The sequence below is a fragment of the Lissotriton vulgaris genome, chromosome 3_1, assembly GCF_964263255.1.
Source record: "Lissotriton vulgaris chromosome 3_1, aLisVul1.2, whole genome shotgun sequence".
Taxonomy (NCBI): domain Eukaryota; kingdom Metazoa; phylum Chordata; class Amphibia; order Caudata; family Salamandridae; genus Lissotriton; species Lissotriton vulgaris.
Genome location: NC_141689.1, coordinates 1,265,881,206 through 1,265,903,723, shown reverse-complemented (window position 1 = coordinate 1,265,903,723; position 22,518 = coordinate 1,265,881,206). Strand labels below are relative to the sequence as shown.

Here is a 22,518-nt window from a genome sequence, read left to right as displayed (position 1 = left end):
GTCGCTCCCTTGAGAAGGCCTGGAAAAAAGACCCAAACTCGAGGACGCCTTCAAAAACGCCACCCGCATGCACCACCAACTAATCCGGACTGCCAAGAAAGCCGCATTCAAAGACCGACTAGACACCAACGCCCACAACAGCAAGGAATTATTCAACATCATCAAAGAGTTTACCAACCCCACTGCCAACTCCAACGACATCACGCCCTCTTAAACCCTTTGCGACTCCCCTGCTTCGTTCTTCCACGACAAAATCGCAGACATCCACAATAGCTTTGACAACCTACCCGGAGACCGACCCACCAAACCTACCTCCGAACCTAAACCCCCCTTGAACATCCTTAATGACTGGAACCCAATCTCCACTGAGGACACCATCTGCCTAATGAACTCCATCCACTCAGGATCCCCCACAGACCCATGCCCTCACCACATCTTCAACAAAGCAGACTCCATCATAGCACCACACCTCCGAGACGTCATCAACTGCTCCCTCAACTCCGCCATCTTCCCGGAAAGCTGGAAACACGCAAAACTCAGCGCCCTTCTGAAAAAACCCACAGCTGACCCCACTGATCTCAAAAACTACCGCCCCATCTTGCTCCTTCCATTCCCGGCCAAAGTCATCGAGAAAGCTGTCAACAACCAGCTCGCCGCCTTCCTAGAAACGAACAAATCCCTCGACTCCTCACAGTCCGGCTTCCGAGCCAAACACAGCACTGAGACCGCACTCATCGCAGCAACAGACGACATTCAAACTCTACTGGACAATGGAGACACAGTCGCCCTCATCCTCCTCGACCTCTCCGCTGCCTTTGACACAGTCTGTCATAGCACCCTGTTACAACGCCTCAGAAAGATCGGAATCCAAGGAAAAGCACTGGAATGGATCACCTCGTTCCTTGCCGGAAGAACTCAGAGAGTCCGCCTTCCCCCCTTCAAATCAGAGGCCACCGAAGTCTTCTGCGGCGTGCCACAAGGATCTTCACTCAGCCCCACCCTCTTCAACGTATACATGAGCCCTCTCGCAACCATCGCACGCCAACACAACCTCAACATCATCTCCTACGCTGATGACACTCAACTAATCCTCTCACTCACCAAAGACCCTCTCACCGCCAAAACCAACCTACATGAAGGAATGAAAGAAGTCGCCGAGTGGATGAAGCACAGCCGTCTGAAACTGAATTCAGACAAAACAGAGGTCCTTATCTTAGGTACCTCTTCTTCCGCCTGGGACGACTCTTGGTGGCCAGAGGCCCTAGGAAAAGCACCCATCCCGACGGACCACGCACGGAACCTGGGTGTCATCCTGGACTCCCCACTCTCGATGACCAGACAAGTCAACGCCGTTTCATCATCTTGCTTCAACATTCTTCGCATGCTCAAAAAAACATTTCGCTGGATCCCCCCCCCCCCCCGAAACTAGAAAAACGGTCACCCACGCTCTAGTTACAAGCCGCCTGGACTACGGAAACACCCTATACGCCGGTACCACCGCCAAACTTCAGAAAAAACTCCACGCATCCAGAACGCATCAGCCAGACTCATAGTAGACATCCCGCGTAAAGACCACATTTATGGTCACCTGAAAAAACCTCCACTGGCTCCCCGTCAATAAGAGGATAACATTCCGCCTCCTAACCCACGCACACAAAGCACTTTACGAACTTGGACCCGAATGCCTCAACACACGACTTTCCTTCTACACCCCCTCCCGCCAGCTACGCTCTTCCAACCTAGCCCTTGCCGCTGTCCCTCGCATCAACAAAACAACCATGGGAGGAAGATCCTTCTCCTACCTGGTGGCTAAAACCTGGAACTCACTTCCCATTCACCTTCGCCTCACTCAGAACCACCTAGAATTCAGAAAGCAACTTAAAACCTGGATATTCGACAAGTAATTCCCCTCCCATCTTCAAGCTCCTTGAGACCCTCTGGGTATGTAGCGCGCTATATAAATTAATTGACTTGACTTGACATTCTGGCCTATGGAGAACAGGTAGCCTTGCAATAGTGAAAAACGAAAATGGATGTAATTCACTTTTAGGACATGCCACACACATCAGGGCTTGTTCTACCTCATACTTACAATGCACTCTACCCTTGCGCCTATCATAGGGGTGACTAATATGACGTCAAGGGGAGGTTTAGGGACTGGCAAGTGGGTGCACTTGCCCAGTCAGAATGACAGTACCAGACTGCACGCTGGCTCTGCAATGGCAAATCTTAGACACGTTTTACAAGGCCGCTTCTGTGGGTGGAACAACCAGTGCTGCAAGCCCACTAGCAGCATTTGGATTACACGCCCTGGGCACATTCAGTGCTCTGTACTAGGGTCTGACAGTAAACCAAACATCCAATCATGGAACCTCTAATCAATACATCAATTTACAGTAGGGAGCACTTGCACTGTGCCACTGAATAGCAGTGGCACAGTGCCCAAAGCATCTAACACCAGCAAAAACACATGAGGCAACAGCAAAAATGGAAGGGAGACCCATGCCAATGGTGCCAGGTCTAACAAGTGTCACCTTCAACTGAAATGTGGATAGAACTACCCTAACTCCTGGAAGTTCTCATCACTAAGGCAGAAAAATCTGGACAGACCATCAGCTTTGGCGTGTTCTGTACCAGGGCGGTGTTCCACCATAAAGTCCATACCCTGTAGGGAAATGGACCACCTCCACAGCTTTGGATTCTCACCCCTCATCTGCATCAACCATTTGAGGGGCCTGTGGTCTGTCTGAACCCGGAAGTGAGTCCCAAACAGGTATGGTCTCAGCTTCTTCAGGGCTCGACCACAGCAAATGCCTCACGCTCAATAGCACTCCACCTCTGTTCCTGTGGAAGTAACCTCCTACTGATGAAGACTACCGGTTGATCTAGGCCCTCTTCATTCATCTGTGACAAAACAGCCCCCACACCAAGCTCTGAAGCATCTGTTTGAACGATGAACTCTTTGTAGAAGTTGGCCACCAGAAGCACGGGCGCCATGCACATGGCATTTTTCAGGGCCTCAAAAACTTTCTGACAGGTGTCAGTCCAAATCACTTTCTTGGGCTGCTTCCTGGAAGTCAGCTCTGTCAAGGGAGCAACTATGTTGCCATACCCCTTGACAAACCTCCTGTAGTATCCGGTGAGTCCTAAAAAGGCCCTCACCTCTGTCTGGGTTTTGGGGGGTTCCCAAGCCAGGATGGTTTCAATCTTGGGTTGTAGGGGCGCCACCTGGCCGCTCCCAACTTGGTGTCCAAGTACACCACAGAACCCTGCCCGATCTGGCACTTACTCGCTTTGATCGTGAGGCCTGCTTTCCTCAGTGCCAACAACACTTCCCAGAAGTGGCGCAGATGTTCCTCCCAAGTGACACTGAACTCTGCAATGTCATCCAGGTAGGCGGCACTGAACTCATCCAGTCCAACCAACACCCGGTTGACCAACCTCTGAAAGGTGGCAGGGGCATTCTTCATCCCAAAGGGCATAACACGGAACTGGAAGTGCCCATCTGGTGTGGAGAATGCTGACTTCTCTTTTGCCCCATATTTCAAGGTGATCTGCCAGTACCCATACGTCAAGTCAAACATGCTGAAGTACCATGCAGCCCCTAACCGATCAATGAGCTCATCAGCTCTGGGGATGGGGTACGCATCGGTCTTCGTGACCGAATTGAGCCCTCGGTAGTCCACATAGAACCGTAGTTCGGGTGTGGCCCCGGCGCTGCAGCCTTTGGGACCAATACCACTGGGATGGCCCAAGGACTGCTGGAGGACTCAATCACCCCTAGTGCAAACGTCTTCGAGACCTCCTCTTTGATGCAAGCTCTTTCCCTGTCAGGTACCCTGTAAGACTTGTGCTTCACATGTAAGCTGTCTCCTGTATCCACATCATGGATGCACCAATCTGTGATACTGGGAACCAGGGGGAACAGATCAGAAAACTGTCCCAGCAACTGGCGGCAGTCATTCTGTTGCTCAGGTGTCAGGGTGGAAGAGAAGTTAACACCATACACTGACCAATCTTGCTTGGTGACCGCCAGGAGGGCAGGAAGAGGCTCAGTCTCCTCTTCCATTCCAGCATCTGTCACCAAGAGCATGCCCACTTCAGACCCCTCTAAGTGGGGCTTAATGCGGTTGACATGCAGGACCCTCAATGGGTTCCTGGGAGACCGCAAGTTCACCAAGTAGGCAACTGGACTCTTGCGCTCCACAACCTCAAATGGTCCGGTCCACTTATCTTGGAGCGCACAGGGCTCCACTGGTGCCACGACCCACACTTTCTGACCAGGTTGAAGCTCTACCAGAGTGGCATTCGGGTTGTACCACTGCTTCATCTCCCCCTGGCTGGCTTCCAGATTTGCCTCAGCGAGTTGCCTTAAACACCTAGTCTGTTTCCTGAAGGCCAGCATGTAGCTATAAACATCCTGGGGAGGTTTCCTGGGAGATTGCTCCCAGCCTTCATTGACCAGACTCAGAGGTCCTCTGACAGGGTGTCCATAGAAAATCTCAAAGGGACTGAACCCTAGAGATTTCTGTGGCACCTCCCGGTATGCAAACAACAGGCCTGGTAAGAGGACATCCCACTTACGCCTCATGGGTTCCTCTAGACCCATATTCATGCCCTTTAGGGTTCGGTTGAACTTCTAAACCAATCCATTTCCTTGTGGGTGGTAAGCAGTGGTGAACTTATAAGTTACCCCCCAATCCAGCCACAGGGACTTCATATACTTGGAAATGAAGTTGGTGCCCCGGTCAGACACAACCTCTCAAGGGAATCCTACTCATGAGAAAATTCCCATCAGTACTCATTTCACCATGGGGGCCGTCACTGTCCTCAGAGGTATGGCTTCCGGGTACCGGGTGGCATGGTCAACCAAGACCAGGATGAACCTGTTGCCCATGGCTGTCTTGGGGTCCAGTGGCCCCACAATGTCAACCCCACCCGCTCAAAGGGGGTACTGACCACAGGGAATGGCTGGAGAGGAGCCTTCTGCTTCCTCCTACTTTTTCTACTTGCCTGGCAATTTTGACAGGTCCTGTAATGAGTGTCTGAACTCTTGCGGATTTGGGGCCAATGCAAGTTGGTGACAAGCCTCTCAAAGGACTTGTCCTGCCCCAAAAGTCCTGCCAATGGCACATCATGAGCCAGCCCCAGTAGGAAGGCTCTGAAGCGCTGGGGTACCACCAGCACACAGGCTGACCCAGGCTCAGAAACCTTTTGTTCACTATACAGGAGACCATTCTCCCAATAGATCCAATGTGACCCAGACTGATCACTTGCTGCCTGGCTTACAGCCTGTTGCCGCACGCCATCAAGAGAAGGGCATTAGCTCTGATCCCTGCAGAATTCTTCCCTGGAGGGGCCTCCTTCTTGCTGCCAATTGGTCAGCTCAGGCAGGTCCCCCAGTTCAGCTACTTGTTTCCCGGTAGGCTCCAGGGCATCCCCTTCAGGGTCTACCTCTTCCTGGGCCATGGGAACTTCGGGGCCGGTTTCCCTCACCAGTTTGCCTGCCACTTCTCTCTAAGGCAGGTTCCTGTGCCTCCATCTCAGGCCCCCGGTCCTCTTGAGCACCCCTACCGGCTGCCATTGACCGGGTGGTCACACATGCCCGGTCAGGCAGACCCACCATCCTCAGGTGAGTACTCTTCCCCACCTTCTCCCAAGGTGAGCTCTCCAAATCGATACCCAACAAACAGTCAACAGGGATGGTGGGCCTCACAGATACCTGAAGAGTACCAGAGCCCCCCCCCCCCTCAAAGGGCACCTGAGCCATTGGACAATGACTCTCTGTCTTGTCGGCGTTAACAACTCGGCAGAATGCATGTTGGACAATCTGCTCTTGGACACCAGGAGACACATGTTAGCTGTCACTCTGGCTCCTCTGTCTCTAAGAGCCTCCACCTTTTGGCCATTGATGGTCACCCACTGCCCATATTTCTTAGTGTTCCTGGGCAGTTAGTTTTCTTTGACCACCTCATAGTCTCCTAAAGAGACAAGGGACATCTCTGCAGGACCCCACCCACCTTGGACTTCCACCTCCTTCCCAAAGGCTACACTAGCCATCTGCCGAGGTGGAGCACCAGTGGGTGCTGGTTTACCATACAGGCGGCACCTGGGGTCACTCGCCCTGTTACCCAGGTCCCCACATTTGTAACATCTCAAGGGTCCCTGTGGAACAGGATACCCTGTCGGGACCACTGTCTTTCTCTCAGGGAGAGGCTGGGAACATCCCTCGGGAATTACTTTGGGGCCCTCGGTGGAACTCCCTCTGTTTACCCTTGTCCCCCCCACTTTTCTGCTGGGATCCCTACCCACCTTTAGCAGAGTCTCCCATGTGACCCTTGTGAACCCTGGTAATGACCCAGCGGTCTGCATCCTCAGCAAGCTTCCTAGGATTAGTCAGCTTGCTATCAATCAGGTGCTGGTGCAGCTCTTGAAAACAATTATCAAACAAGAGCTCCCATGCAATAAAATCCAAGAGACCTTGAAAATCATTAATTTGCTGCCCTTCACCCAACCATCCAACGCTCTGCAAAAGAAAGTGACACACTCTACCCAGGTACTATTCTCTATCTTCTTGCATTTCCTGAACCTCTGCCTATAGAGTTCAGGGGTCAAGAGTGCCTCTTTCATGTGACTATAGGAGTTATGGACTTCAGAAGGCAAGTCCAACAGTGTGTCCCGCCCTTCACTAAGAAACCTTCCCCACCACCCGCTCCCCAATCTCTTTCAGGGACCCGGTGGCAAGACATGGCTACCTCATAGGCTCTGAACCACTGCCCAATATCATAATTCTTAGAAAACTCCTTTACCACATCTTTGGGGATGTACACTCTACCTTCCCAGGTGCTGACGGCGTGCTGCTTCCAGAGGGAGTAATCTCCAGGTTCCTGGCTTTCAGATCCAACTCCGTCAAAATTTGTCATGCTCCAATTGCAATCTCCTTTCCTCTAGAGCCATCTTCTTGCTTTTTAGCACCAGTTGTGCATTCAATTTGAGCTTGGCCATCTCCATCTCATGCCTCCTGTTTTCTTTCCTGTCTGCCAAATCTTCTGGGGACAGACCTTGGGCAGAAACACTGCTACCCACTGGGGAGGGCGCACCCCTCTTCTCAGGACCCAGTGGCCCACCAAGCTGTTGCTCTGCATCCTCATAATCCACTAAATCATCAGGGGCATTCCTTGCTGTCACCCAGGCCCTCAGCGTCTTGTGGTACTGTTCCTTCTTGGTGATTTTGGTCAGGGGAATTTTAAAGTTTTTGCAGAAGCTCCTCAACTGCTTGTTGGTGTAGCTTCCTAGTTTCTCTTCCTTCCAATCACAGTCAATAGATACAACGGAGGCTGTCTCCCCCCTGATGACTGACTCAGGCATGATTTTAAAAATAAATGGAGATCTCTTGGCAAAATAAAGTATCAGAAGTATGTGGCTGCGTTATGGTCTGCACTTACTAAGTAGTGTTCACCAATCACTGTACATGAGTCAGAAATGCAAATTCGGAATCCCTTCCGCTTGACTTCCAATGTTAGAATTGGGGGTCTCTGTTTGGCACAGGTTAGGTACTTGTGACGAATAGGGACCCTCTCCTCTAGTCAGGTTAAGGGGATTACACTCTAATTTCATGGGATCAGGGTCCCAATACATATACCCTCAAATCCTTTGTTCTCTGAGGGGAGAGGGGCATGTGCCTAGTCCAAACCAGTTCTGAAGCACTCTGTTTACTAGACTTCTCCTTTCTTTCACAGCGCAGGACAGGCACATCAGACGCCCCACAGGAGGTGGAGCCAGCATTGTGGAAGGCAAGTACAGTCCTGGAGCACTTTGTTGACAGTCTTCCTTCTCTTCTTTCAGTGTGCAGGGCACAGACATCAGATGCACCACAGGGGGAGGAGCCAGCACTGTGGGGGGCAGGCACAGTCCTATTCAGGACCCAGGTGCAACTCCTCCCTCTCATCTAGATGCAGATCTCTCTATTCACCACCGGCTGCCCCAGTCTGTCTCCTGGAATCCCCCAGCCCTGTCACTCACAAACCCAGACAAAGGAATACACAACCTAGCAGAGAAAGGCTTAAATGGTTAGGCAAGCAAATACTTACTTTCTAAAAGTTGTATTTGCAAACACAGAATATTAAAATAAACTTCACTAAAAGATATATTTTATTATTCTGAGTCCAGGCATACTAAATTCAAATTTCTACCATGTTCTCTGAGTCTGCTAGGATAATAAAGTGTAATAATCTAGCAGCCCATTCTGGCCTATGGAGAACAGGTAGCCTTGCAATAGTGAAAAACGAAAATGGCTGTAATTCACTATTAGGACATGCCACACACATCAGGGCTTGTCCTACTTTATACTTACAATGCACCCTGCCCTTGGGCCTATCATAGGGGTGACTAATATGAAGTCAAGGGACGGTTTAGGGACTGGCAAGTGGGTGCACTTGCCCAGTCAGCATGACAGTACCAGAATGAATGCAGGCTCTGCAATGGCAGCCCTTAGACATGTTTTACAAGGCCGCTTCTGTGGGTGGCATAACCAGTGCTGCAAGCCCACTAGCAGCATTTGGATTACATGCCCTGGGCACACTCAGTGCTCTGTACTAGGGTCGGACAGTAAACCAAACATCCAATCAGGGAACCACTAATCAATACATCAATTTACAGTAGGGAGCACTTGCACTGTGGCATTGAATAGCAGTGGCACAGTGACCAAAGCCTCTAACACCAGCAAAAAAACATGAGGCAACAGCAAACATGGAAGGGAGACCCACACCAATGGTGCCAGGTCAAACAATGCTCATGTTGTTTTGAATTTTTATTTAACAAAGAGGGAGATGTAGTGTTGTTCATATAATACGCACTAGGACTGTCTCAATTCTGGGTGGATTCTAAATAAGAATTAGGTAATCTGTTGGGAGGTAATAAGGTGTGGTTATAAAAGGTTATGATGTAATGCATTCCGAGGGTAGTCTTAAGTTGAAGAATAAAGACATTGTTACAGAGCTCGGTGTGGGGCCTATTCATTTTTATGCTCCTGGGCTGGGGTGGTTGCTACAAATATGATACAGCTGGTCGTATAAAGCCAGTTCATATCGGAAGCTACTCCATTGCTCTTGAATCAAACTACAAGAAATAATGCAGCAGATGGCATTAATCCCATTCACATGGGCTACCATTCTGCCGCCACTGGGCAGCCCCACAACCACATAATACAGAGTGTGGTATACAGTTCTTTTAAATTAATTGTCCTCTCCCCATTGTGCATATTCTGCAAACAGCTGTGCAACGTATTTTAAAAGACACACAAATGATGGACAGAATACAGAGTAAATCAAACATTCACCTCCCCCTATCAAGAGATCTGGGTTAAAGCCATTGTTCTTTTGTTCACCATGTCACCACAGTTTGGGCCTAGCCATATGGAAATCAGTCTTGACCCTGCGCCTCAGGGGAACAGTCCAGCCCTACTGCCAATCCAGGTCCTCCCTGGACCAAAAACAAGCATCCTGGGACTGGTTTCGGGGCACTGACCCTAATAAGCCAGCCTAGTTTAAATCCAATGGTACAGTGAGCCCGGTACCCACATCTGGGCATGCCCGGCACACGTAGGGCAAGAAAGCAAAAAACACACAGATGATGGATAGAATGCTGAGTAAATTAAACATTCAACCCCAGTCAAGCGATTTGGGTTAACTCCTTTGTTCTTTTGCTCACCATGCTACCCAGGTTTAGATCCAGCCATATGCAAATCAGTCTTGACACTGTGCCTCATGGGAACAGTCCAGCCTGAACAGCCAAGCTAGGTCCTCACTTGACTGGAAACAAGCATCCTGGGACCGGTTTCGGGGCATCACCCCTCATCAGCCAGGCTACCTTGAATCCAGTGGCAGAGTGACCCAGGACCCACATCTTGGCATACTTGGCACAATGTATATTGACATGAGTTGTTTATCTGCCACTTTTGTGGGAATTTACTTTAATAAATGAAAGCATGAACTTCTGAGAGGGCAGGTTGATACACAATTCAGATGGTAGCATCGCTATTGTGGCACGCCACTTTGTGCAAGGGTGATGCAACTTTTAAGTTTGACTTATCAAGCAACGGAAGTCCACCTTGCATGGTCTTGTGAGGCTTGATAAATCTAGAGTAACACAGGGCAGTGCAAATCATTGTGTTACGTTTCTCTGCCACATAGAGGCAGTCCATGGGTGGAGCATAGGGGCTCCCTCACATGGATTGTTGTGTATTTCCAGATTTACCATTATTGGTTAACCTGGGAATGCTTCAAAATGCCACGTCTCCCCTGTCATGTAGTTCATAGGACCCCCTCAGGACCTGGGCGTTTTTGGATGACCTAAACTGAGGGCTTGGTGGCAGACGGACTCTGGACACCCCCACAGGATGAGTCAGCCATTAGACCAGTTAGCTCTTTGGTGCCACTACCACCCCCAGGGTTTCTACAGCGGTGCAGGTACTTTCTGGCAACCACTGACCATGAAATCCCTGATTCCTCAGGTATCGTGCTTACTTTTCTTAGAATACACATAGAATGACGATTGGAACGGTTTCAAAAATAATTTATTAGTCAAGCATCAGTCTAGTGTGAAAAATATTAGCTGTGACAATTTGAGCTTGAATCTTTCCACTGCTGTTGATATTCCACAAATGCTATTTGGGCGCTGCTAAACTTCCAGGTCCACCTATTCCCTGACTGTCATTTCTGGGAGCACATTGCCCATACCCTCTGTTTGACTGTCGGTGACTCTCTCTCTCTTTCTCTTTTTTCAATCACACTGTGCAGGTTCCATTTGGAAGTACGGCAGGTCCTACTATTACTGATCTTGCTGCCCAGGACCGAAATAACAGTGGTATTCCACTGATTGATTTTATGTATGGAATTGACTGATTGCAGATATACCATTGTGGTAAGCAGCCCGCAGTATAGTTTGCACGGGTCCTGGATGTAACATCTTTCTGTCTTAGGTGAGTCATCTGCTTTTCTATGGATTTCCTTCGCTGCTGGCCTAGGCCTCTCCCATGTTTCTCATTTGACTCCTCTTCCTCATGTTTCTCTCGGACTACTTACACCTAGACTCTCTTTGATCTACTCTCTCGCTAGGAATTTATTCTTTTTCCCCTTTTCTCTAAAAATCCTGGCAGGAGTTTCGATCTGTGAGAGACGCAAGTATTTCAACTCAAATTGTCAGATGATTGATTATGTTTTTAAATTGATCAGCTTTAGGTACAAAGTAGTTCTGTGTACCTTATGTCATTTCACAGCCATGCTTGACGGCTATATGGTGGATGTATCAGGTGCATCTGATACTCTCTCAATCATTCTATCATGTTGGTAATGACATTAATTACGATTACTATGAGGAATAGTTTTTTTTGTTTATTGCCATTTGTCCCTGTACCATGTTCTTTGTCTTTTTGTATATGTTGTTTTTATACTTGTTATTTATATATTTGTAGGTTTGTTTCTGGTTTCAGCCCTGAGGAAGCTCTCATCTTGGGAGCCAAACGCGTTGGCTGTTACTTTGTCTCAACTGATTTTACATTTTGAAAAAATTCTGATCTAATAAAGAAGTGACTGTTTTTCAAACATCTTTGGTCTACTGGACTATGTTAAGTCATGCTCCCCCATTTGTTTTCTAAATATTAGCTGCGACAATCAACAGACAGGAGCCTTCAAATGTTATCGCTAGTACCAATATCGTAAACAGCAGATATATTTCTATCATACTAATTGACATACTTCTAAGATGCATCTCCTACCTAAATGTACCTAGCCTAGATATGCAGGTGAAGCCTGTGTATGTAAGTGTTAGGATACATTTTTTTTTAAAAAGGGTCCCCTTTGGTCAAGATATATATAAGATAATTCATGCCTCAAATACAACCAAACTCATGTCCTCCAACAGGCACTACTTAACAATCCACTCAGAATATATCAAAGCACTTATAAGTGTGGTTGTATTTGAGGCATGAATTATCTTATAGATCTTAACCAAAGGGAACCCTTTTTTAACTTTATGGTTACTGGGAGCTCTATCTCCTTGGTTTATAGAGCCCCCTCTCCTTGACTTCAAAGTGTTAGTATATATCCTAATGGAGCCAAGAATCCCCCGGGGAAATGCTAATCCGTTACTTGGTGGTATAGAATGAAGGACCCCGTCTCTGCATCAAGGATGGCACCCCTTAAGGGATGTTAGGTCTCTGTCTCTCAAAGGATCAGCCTGCAGACTCCTGGTCCAGCATAGAAGGAACTATCCTCTGTTTTGTAATGGGGAGCGATGGTCTTTTATACCAAAGTGATCACTCCAAGCTTTCTTCTAGAATCGATATGTTTTGAAAACATTCACTAATCCTTTGCTAAGCCTTTTCTAAACAAAACATTCATGCACAGCTGGCTGTTGCCAATGGATGGAAAAAAAGTAGTGACCCTTATCCAGAATAAATCTGCTGTGCCTGAGGACATTTATGTATGTCAGGTGCAGGAAATAAGATAGGGTACTGAGAGCCTGGTGTCGAAGGGAAAGAGGTAAGCTACTAGGTAAAAGGTCACATGTGTAGAACCGTTATGTCATGTGGATGGGACAAAATGTATGCAATTGGTATGTACATGATGGAAATCTCCTAAAGGACATGACACCCCAGGTGAGGCATAACAAGGAGAAATATCTTTATTTCTCCCCATTACTTCCTCTTTCTGTAGGCGCTACATTCTGCAGCACACATAGGAAGGTGAATATGCCTTGGAGATTGTTTTCCATCCTGCACAAAAACAATCTTACTTACAACACAGACACTCTTGCACCACAGTGCAAGGGTGCCTGCGTTGGCATTAAGCAACACATTTTGCGCCAGTGCAGGTAAATGAGAGGAATCCGCCGTTTATTGCAAGTAGTGTGACACATTCCTGCCCTTTCCCTATCACACAGCGCAGCAAGGTGGCTTGCTGCGTGATTTGGTAAGTATGGTCCATAGTTTTTATCAAACAGGTGCTAAACCTACTGAGATCGTATGCTCCTGCATGGGCACATCTCATACATTTCCTAAAAGAATTGAAAATACCTATGTTTACACTTGCAGTGACATGGGGTTGTATTCTCGGCTACACACTTTAGGACAAAAAAACATTTGCCATTTTGCACAAAGGATGCAAAAACTATTTACTGAACTGTTCACTTACTTTTATGGTTACCTTTTAATACCCTTTGCTCACTATTTGATTTGTTAAAATATAAATGACAGGGCCCACATATGCAGCTTTCTTCACCCTCTAGCCCTACCAAGGCTGACAAACACAAGTGCAAACGCTAACTACTAATTATCATACCACTAAACATTTTTCAATTTGTAAAGAATTTTCCTATGTTCTCGGTTCAAAAATAGTCTGAAAGCACCATAATGTGGCAAGACATCATAAATAAGTCCCTGTATTAAGAATTCTTTTCAGAGCACCGGCAAACACATACACAAATTAAGAATTGGTATTTCTCCTTCTCGTTTCAGCCCCACTCTTAGGTTGAATTAGAGCGCAACTCCAGTCTACGTGCACAAACTCAAACACTACCCATATAGGTCTCATGACAGAAACACACTCTTCCAATCATAGCACCCCCATGGACTAGTTAGCTACCAGTCCTCAAAAACACTTTGGTGCTTTTTTATGTATATCAAGCCCTGTAAAATTGCAACAGCAATACAATGCAATACAGGTTTATTACTAATTCATTGAACAATATTGGATTTTTTACTAGTAAAGCTAATTATCATACCTGATCTACGGGTCGTCCCTACTCCTCTTGAACCTGCAGAATTTTTAACGGAAAAAATAATGTATAATCCGTGAAGGAACACAAATGTAACCAAAAGAAATGCAAAAATCAATATGACAAAACTATCATTTCATTATCTACTTAGCTCTAACTGTATAAGGATCATGTTGTACTACATTATAATGTTTCCACGTCACACAATATCCTATGTACTTAAAAAAAGGCAATTGATTACTTTTAGTTAGACTTTGACATCCTTTCTCTTGCTGAAACTCATATTTTACAAGTAGCACGAGTAGACCTCAGCCTCGTGGCTACTTCTGGAACAGACCAGCATGAATTATGAGAGTACAAGAACATTGTTTGAAACGTCAAAGAGGAATGAGCAAGACAGTCCCAAAAAACAACCCACATTTAATCTTAGCATTTAGATGGCTCTTATTTGAGCAGGTGTTTGCCCGTTTCTCATCTCAACTCTAAGAGAAGTTGAAGAGCATCCGGGTAATATGAAGGGATGCCAATGATGAACAAGTAAAGAAGGACGGACACTGTGATAGAATCATACAGGAGAGGCGCGTGGTGGGAGTGCTGCGAGGTGCTGCCATGGGGTGGGGAGGGGCAGGGTGGGGGGTTGTAAACTCTGGAATAGAGCCGCACAGTGGTAAGTACACAAACAAATAAAACAAATTTTGTTGCGAGCGCTGCATCGCTTTTGGCCATTCTGCCATCGTAATAAGCCACCGGTCCTGGTTTGCCTGTGTCGAAGTCTTCTTCTTTTGACCCCCATGTGGATTATTTGCATATTCCTGTCATTCATCATCATCATTTATTCTTTATTTCGATGTATAAAACCATAAAAGATGGTAGTATACAACTTATACATATTTCTTGATAAAAGACAGTTTAAAATACGAGACATTCTTTTAGTGCTGCTTTAGGCAAATGCAAAAGATTTTATATTAAGAATTACACCGGCAAACAATATATAAACTATATCGTTGAATGCAATAAAAATGCTAAGCTTCTAATCCTATTTAGTTAAAACATGAAGAGAATAAATTCCAGGTTGTGACTACTAGACACAATACCAAAGTATGCATTAAGATAAAAGTGCTTTAGAGTCAAGTCAGCAACCAAAGTGCGGGGGCTTTGAAACTGCTTATAAGCGAACTGGAACTAGACGAAACGAGCACAGCAATTTGTTCAATCGGACATCTACGCAAATTCAAAGTGCATGTGCAGAAAAAAGTACATATTAGAAATTAAAGCTACACATTACTTTTTTAAGACATTCAAATTTCAGGCCTTTCTTCTCTCTTAATATACCCATGCCGAATAAATGTCTACTGACACTAAAAACGATGTTCTGTATGGTATCAGTTTTTAATATTCTAAACGCTTCAGAGCAAGACCTAGTGCCCCATTACGATGGCGGGCAGAGTCCGCCTGCCACTGTAATGGAAAACAGGACCGACCACCAGAGGTCCGGCGGTCCCGTGGTGCCAATTAGGTTTCGACAAATTGCTCTAATCCATGTTTGCCTTGGCATGGCATATGCAGGGCAGAAGAATAATATATATAACTCATTTTCTTGTAAATTTGAATGACATAAGACACAACAGTCCTCATTATCAATCCACCAGTCCTTTGGCCCCATTTTGCTGTGTTTGAGTTGATTTGCAGTATACCATAGCAACATTTTAATTACAATGTTTTTGCCACCTAGGGCTGTACTTCATCTAGATATTGTTCAAAAACTGGAGTTGGTTTTGTAAGCAAGACCTGAGACGTTAGTCTACCAATGTCTGGGTTATGGGATACACTGTACTGTATAAATAGACAAAAAGCAGTATTCAATGTCTTTTAGTCAGTTGCTTTCACTAGAGTGGAAGTTTCCCAAAAGTTCCTTAGCCCACGTTTATCAAACCATGTAAAAAACACAGTTGATGGACAGAATGCAGATCAATGTCTTACATTCACCCCAGTACAAAGATCTGGGCCTAAATCCATCATTTTTTTGCAATCCACACCACCCTAGTTCAGACAATGGCTATATGCAAATCAGCCTTGACCCTGTGTTTCATGGCAACAGTCCAGCCTGAACTACCAAGCCATGTCTTTCCTAGACCGGAATCAAGCACCCAAGAACCAGTTTCTGGCTATCAGCCTTCTTCAGCCTGGATAGCTTGACTCCAGTGATGTGGAGTGCCTGGGACTCCTGTCTGAGCATACCCAGCCCACTTGGGGTGAAAATTGCAAAAAAACACAGTTGATGGACAGAATGCAGAACAATGTCTTACATTCACCCCAGTACAAAGATCTGGGCCTAAATCCATTGTTTTTTTGCACTCCACACCACCCTAGGTCAGACAATGGCTATATGCAAATCAGCCTTCACCTTGTGCCTCATGGGAACAGTCCAGCCCGAACTACCAAGCCATGTATTTCCTAGACCGGAATCAAGCATTCATGGACCGGTTTCGGGCTATCAGCCTTCTTCAGCCTGGATAGCTTGACTCCAGGGATGTGGAGAGCCTGGGACTCATGTCTGAGCATACCCAGCCCACTCGAGGTGAAAATTGCAAAAAACACAGTTGCTGGACAGAATGCAGAACAATGTCTCACATTCACCCCGGTACAAAGATCTGGGTCTAAATCCATTGTTTTTTTGCACTCTGCACCACCCTAGGTCAGACAATGGCTATATGCAAATCAGCCTTGACCGAGTGCCTCATGGGAACAGTCCAGCCCGAACTACCAAGCCATGTCTTTCCTAGACCGGAATCAAGCATCCAAGGACCAGTTTCTGGCTATCAGCCTTCTTCAGCCTGGATAGCTTGACTCCAGTGATGTGGAGAGCCTGGGACTCATGTCTGAGCATACCCAGCCCACTCCGGGTGGAAAACGCAGAAAACACAGTTGCTGGACAGAATGTAGAACAATGTCTTACATTCACCCCAGTACAAAGATCTGGGCCTAAATCCATCGTTTCTTTGCACTCCACACCACCCTAGGTCAGACAATGGCTATATGCAAATCAGCCTTGACCCTGTGCCTCATGGGAACAGAGTAGCCCGAACTACCAAGCCATGTCTTTCCTAGACCGGAATCAAGCATCCAAGGACCGGTTTCTGGCTATCAGCCTTCTTCAGCCTGGATAGCTTGACTCCAGTGATGTGGAGAGCCTGGGACTCACGTCAGAGCATACCCAGCCCACTCAGGGTGAAAATTGCAAAAAACACAGTTGATGGACAGAATGCAGAACAATGTCTTACATTCACCCCAGTACACAGATCCTCATGGGAACAGTCCAGCCCGAAGTACCAAGCCATGTCTTTCCTAGACCGGAATCAAGCGTCCAAGGACCGGTTTCTGGCTATCAGCCTTCTTCAGCCTGGATAGCTTGACTCCAGTGTTGTTGAGAGCCTGGGACTCACGTCGGAGCATACCCAGTACACTCGGGGTAAAAATTGCAAAAAACACAGTTGATGGACGGAATGCAGAACTATGTCTTACATTCACCCCAGTACAAACATCTGGGCCTAAAACCATCGTTTTCTTGCACGTCACATCACCCTAGGTCAGACAATGGCTATATGCAAATCAGCCTTGACCCTGTGACTCATGGGAACAGTCCAGCCGGAACTACCAAGCCATGTCTTTCCTAGACCAGAATCAAGCAGCCAAGGACCGGTTTCTGGCTATCAGCCTTCTTCAGCCTGGATAGCTTGACTCCAGTGATGTGGAGAGCCTGGGACTCACGTCTGAGCGTACCCAGCCCACTTGGAGTGAAAATTGCAAAAAACACAGTTGATGGACAGAATGCAGAACAATGTCTCACATTCACCCCAGTACAAAGATCTGGGCCTAAATCCATCGTTTTTTTGCACTCCACACCACCCTAGGTCAGACAATGGCAATATGCAAATCAGCCTTGACCCTGTGCCTCATGGGAACAGTCCAGCCCGAACTACCAAGCCATGTCTTTCCTAGACCAGAATCAAGCATTTATGGACCGGTTTCGGGCTATCAGGCTTCTTCAGCCTGGATAGCTTGACTCCAGAGATGTGGAGAGCCTGGGACTCACGTCTGAGCATTCCCAGCCCACTCGAGGTAAAAATTGCAAAACACACAGTTGCTGGACAGAATGCAGAACAATGTCTTACATTCACCCCAGTACAAATATCTGGGTCCAAATCCATCGTTTTTTGCACTCCACACCACCTTAGGTCAGACAATGGCTATATGCAAATCACCCTTGACCGTGTGCCTCATGGGAACAGTCCAGCCCGAACTATCAAGCCATGTATTTCCTAGACCGGAATCAAGCATCCAAGGACCGGTTTCTGGCTATCAGCCTTCTTCAGCCTGGATAGCTTGACTCCAGTGATGTGGAGAGCCTGGGACTCACGTCAGAGCATACCCAGCCCACTCAGGGTAAAAATTGCATAAAACACAGTTGATGGACAGAATGCAGAACAATGTCTTACATTCACCCCAGTACAAAGATCCTCATGGGAACAGTTCAGCCCGAAGTACCAAGCCATGTCTTTCCTAGACCGGAATCAAGCATCTAAGGACCAGCTTCTGGCTATCAGCCTTCTTCAGCCTAGATAGCTTGACTCCAGTGTTGTTGAGAGCCTGGGACTCACGTCTGAGCATACCCAGTACACTCTGGGAGGAAAATGCAAAAAACACAGTTGCTGGACAGAATGCAGAACAATGTCTTACATTCCCCCCAGTACAAAGATCTGGGCCTAAATCCATCGTTTTCTTGCACTCCACACCACCCTAGGTCAGACAATGGCTATATGCTAATCAGCCTTGACCCTGTGCCTCATGAGAACAGTCCAGCCCGAACTACCAAGCCATGTCATTCTTAGACCGGAATCAAGCATCCAAGGACCGGTTTCTGGCTATCAGCCTTCTTCAGACTGGATAGCTTGAGTCTATTGATGTGGAGAGCCTGGGACTCACGTCTGAGCATACCCAGCCCACTCGGGGTGAAAATTGCAAAAAACACAGTTGATGGACAGAATGCAGAACAATGTCTTACATTCACCCCAGTACAAAGATCTGGGCCTAAATCCATCGTTTTTTGCACTCCATACCACCCTAGGTCAGACAATGGCTATATGCAAATCAGCCTTGACCCAGTGCCTCGTGGGAACAGTCCAGCCCGAACTACCAAGCCATGTCTTTCCTAGACCGGAATCAAGCATCCAAGGACCGGTTTCTGGCTATCAGCCTTCTTCAGCCTGGATAGCTTGACTCCAGTGATGTGGAAAGGCTGGGACTCACGTCAGAGCATACCCAGCCCACTCGGGGTGAAAATTGCAAAAAAAACAGTTGATGGACGGAATGCAGAACCATGTCTTACATTCACCCCAGTACAAAGATCTGTGCCTAAATCCATCGTTTCTTTGCACGTCACACCACCCTAGGTCAGACAATGGCTATATGCAAATCAGCCTTGACCCTATGACTCATGGGAACAGTCCAGCCCAAACTAACAAGCCATGTCTTTCCTAGACCGGAATCAAGCATCCAAGGACCGGTTTCTGGCTATCAGCCTTCTTCAGTCTGGATAGCTTGACTCCAGTGATGTGGAGAGCCTGGGACTCACGTCTGAGCATACCCAGCCCACTTGGGGTGAAAATTGCAAAAAACACAGTTGATGGACAGAATGCAGAACAATGTCTTACATTCACCCCAGTACAAAGATCTGGGCCTAAATCCATTGTTTTTCTGCACTCCACACCACCCTAGGTCAGACAATGGCTATATGAAAATCAGCCTTGACTCTGCGCCTCATGGGAACAGTCCAGCCCGAACTACCAAGCCATGTCTTTCCTAGACCGGAATCAAGCATTCATGGACCGGTTTCTTGCTATCAGCCTTCTTCAGCCTGGATAGCTTGACTCCAGTGATGTGGAGAGCCTGGGACTCACTTCTGAGCTTACCCAGCCCCCTCGGGATGGAAAATGCAAAAAACACAGTTGCTGGACAGAATGCAGAAGAATGTCTTACATTCACCCCAGTACAAAGATCTGGGCCTAAATCCATCGTTTTTTTGAACTCCACACCACCCTAGGTCAGACAATGGCTATATGCAAATCAGCCTCGACCCTGTGCCTCATGGGAACAGTCCAGCCCGAACCACCAAGCCATGTCTTTCCTAGACCGGAATCAAGCATCCAAGGACCGGTTTCTGGCTATCGGCCTTCTTCAGACTGGATAGCTTGACCCCAGTGATGTGGAGAGCCTGGGACTCACATCTGAGCATACCCAGCCCACTCGGGGTGAAAATTGCAAAAAACACAGTTGATGGACAGAATGCAGAGCAATGTCTTACATTCACCCCAGTACAAAGATCTGGGCCGAAATCCATGGTTTTTTTGCACTCCACACCACCCTAGGTCAGACAATGGCTATATGCAAATCAGCCTCGACCCTGTGCCTCATGGGAACAGTCCAGCCCGAACCACCAAGCCATGTCTTTCCTAGACCGGAATCAAGCATCCAAGGAACGGTTTCTGGCTATCAGCCTTCTTCAGACTGGATAGCTTGAGCCCAGTGATGTGGAGAGCCTGGGACTCACGTCTGAGCATACCCAGCCCACTCGGGGTGAAAATTGCAAAAAACACAGTTGATGGACAGAATGCAGAACAATGTCTTACATTCACCCCAGTACAAAGATATGGGTCTAAATCCATCGTTTTTTGCACTCCACGCCACCCTAGGTCAGACAATGGCTATATGCAAATCAGCCTTGACCCTGTGCCTCATGGGAACAGTCCAGCCAGGACTACCAAGCCATGTCTTTCCTAGACCGGAATCAAGCATCCAAGGACCGGTTTCTGGCTATCAGTCTTCTTCAGCCTGGATAGCTTGACTCCAGAGATGTGGAGAGACTGGGACTCACATCTGAGCATACCCAGACCACTCGAGGTGAAAATTGCAAAAAACACAGTTGCTGGACAGAATGCAGAACAATATCTTACATTCACCCCAGTTCAAAGATCTGGGTCTAAATCCATCGTTTTTTTGCACTCCACACCACCCTAGGTCAGACAATGGCTATATGCAAATCAACCTTGACCGTGTGCCTCATGGGAACAGTCCAGCCCGAACTACCAAGCCATGTCTTTCCTAGACCGGAATCAAGCATCCAAGGACGGTTTCTGGCTATCAGCCTTCTTCAGCCTGGATAGCTTGACTCCAGTGATGTGGAGAGCCTGGAACTCACGTCTGAGCATACCCAGCTCACTCGGGGTGGAAAATGCAAAAAACACAGTTGCTTTACAGAATGCAGAACAATGTCTTACATTCTTCCCAGTACAAAGATCTGGGTCTAAATCCATCGTTTTTTGCACTCCACACCACCCTAGGTCAGACAATGGCTATATGCAAATCAGCCTTGACCCTGTGCCTCACCGGAACAGTCCAGCCTGAACTACCAAGCCATGTCTTTCCTATGACGGAATCAAGCATCCAAGGACGCTTCCTGGCTATCAGCCTTTTTCATCCTGGATAGCTTGACTCCAGTGATGTGGAGAGCCTGGGACTCACGTCTGAGCATACCCAGCCCACTCGGGGTGAAAATTGCAAAAAACACAATTGAAGGACAGGATGCAGAACAATGTCTTACATTCAACCCAGTACAAAGACCTGGGTCTAAATCCATTGTTTTTTTGCACTGCGCACCACCCTAGGTCAGACAATGGCTATATGCAAATAAGCCTTGACCGTGTGCCTCATGGGAACAGTCCAGCCTGAACTACCAAGCCATGTCTTCCCTAGACCGGAATCAAGCATCCAAGGACCGGTTTCTGGCTATCAGCTTTCTTCAGCCTGGATAGCTTGACTCCAGTGATGTGGCGAGCCTGGGACTCATGTCTGAGCATACCCAGCCCACTCGGGGTGGAAAACGCAAAAAACACAGTTGCTGGACAGAATGCAGAACAATGTCTTACATTCACCCCAGTACAAAGATCTGGGCTTAAATCCATCGTTTTTTTGCACTCCACACCACCCTAGGTCATACAATGGCTATATGCAAATCAGCCTTGACGCTGTGCCTCATGGAAACAGTCCAGCCCGAACTAACAAGCCATGTCTTTCCTAGACCGGAATCAAGCATCCAAGGAACGGTTTCTGGCTATCAGCCTTCTTCAGACTGGATAGCTTGACTCCATTGATGTGGAGAGCCTGGGACTCACGTCTGAGCATACCCAGCCCACTCGGGGTGAAAATTGCAAAAAACGCACTCGATGGACGGAATGCAGAACAATGTCTTACATTCACCCCAGTACAAAGATCTGGGCCTAAATACATCGTTTTTTTGCACTCCACACCACCCTAGGTCAGACAATGGCTATATGCAAATCAGCCTTGACCCTGTGCCTCATGGGAACAGTCCAGCCCGAACTACCAAGCCATGTCTTTCCTAGACCGGAATCAAGCATCCAAGGACCGTTTTCTGGCTATCAGCCTTCTTCAGCCTGGGTAGCTTGACTTCAGTGATGTGGAGAGCCTGGGACTCACGTCAGAGCATACCCAGCCCACTCAGGGTGAAAATTGCTAAAAACACAGTTGATGGACAGAATGCAGATCAATGTCTTACATTCACCCCAGTACAAAGATCTGGGCCTAAATCCATTGTTTTTTTGCACTCCACACCACCCTAGGTCAGACAATGGCTATATGCAAATCAGCCTTGACCCTGTGCCTCATAGG

At 47.3% G+C, this 22,518-nt stretch overlaps 1 long non-coding RNA gene across 1 annotated transcript in view; it reads right to left on the bottom strand.

Annotated features, from left to right (window-relative positions):
• Positions 1–13,777: 13,777 nt before the first annotated feature.
• LOC147727779 (uncharacterized) overlaps positions 13,778–22,518 on the bottom strand; it is a 180,156-nt gene continuing 171,415 nt past the window's right edge. Inside the window, exon 4 of the long non-coding RNA XR_015309510.1 lies at positions 13,778–13,812. This is a non-coding gene — a long non-coding RNA (uncharacterized LOC147727779). The remainder of the gene's footprint in view (positions 13,813–22,518) is intronic.